Here is a 490-nt window from a genome sequence, read left to right as displayed (position 1 = left end):
GCCCCTGCCGCGGCCCTGTGGGCCAGGAGAGTCCGGGGGAAGCCGCTGCTCCTGCTGCCCCAGTGTGGGGTTGGGGTTCCCAGTATCCCCCAGAGCCCCACTACAAAGCTTGAGGAATCGCAGGAGGCGGCTGGAAGTTGGTGCAACCTAGGAGGCGATTCCCGTGTGAAAGCTGGGGTTTGGTCTGTGCCAAACGATGGTGCTGGGAGGGAGGGATAGGGAACGGAGGGAGCCGGCGCTCCGCTGCTCCCAGATGGATGAGAAATCTGTGCTTACACCTACCAGACTGGGACTGGCTCCAGCTGCTGACTGCGGCAGTTCTGCTCCCCGCGGCACAGGGAAGGCAGAGCCCGGCCCTGGCAAAGCCCTAGTAGGCACCATCCTGCCCGGCACTGCCCTGCTGCCCACCTCACCCTGGGCAGGGGCAGGGTGGAGGTTCGCAGAGCCCATCCCAGCGTCACCCTCCTGCCCACCCACACCAAGGCGGTGG

This window comes from Buceros rhinoceros, unplaced genomic scaffold, assembly GCF_000710305.1.
Source record: "Buceros rhinoceros silvestris isolate BGI_N320 unplaced genomic scaffold, ASM71030v1 scaffold27773, whole genome shotgun sequence".
Taxonomy (NCBI): Eukaryota; Metazoa; Chordata; class Aves; order Bucerotiformes; family Bucerotidae; genus Buceros; species Buceros rhinoceros.
The sequence above is the reverse complement of the archived record's forward strand: the minus strand, read 5'-3'. Positions refer to the sequence as shown.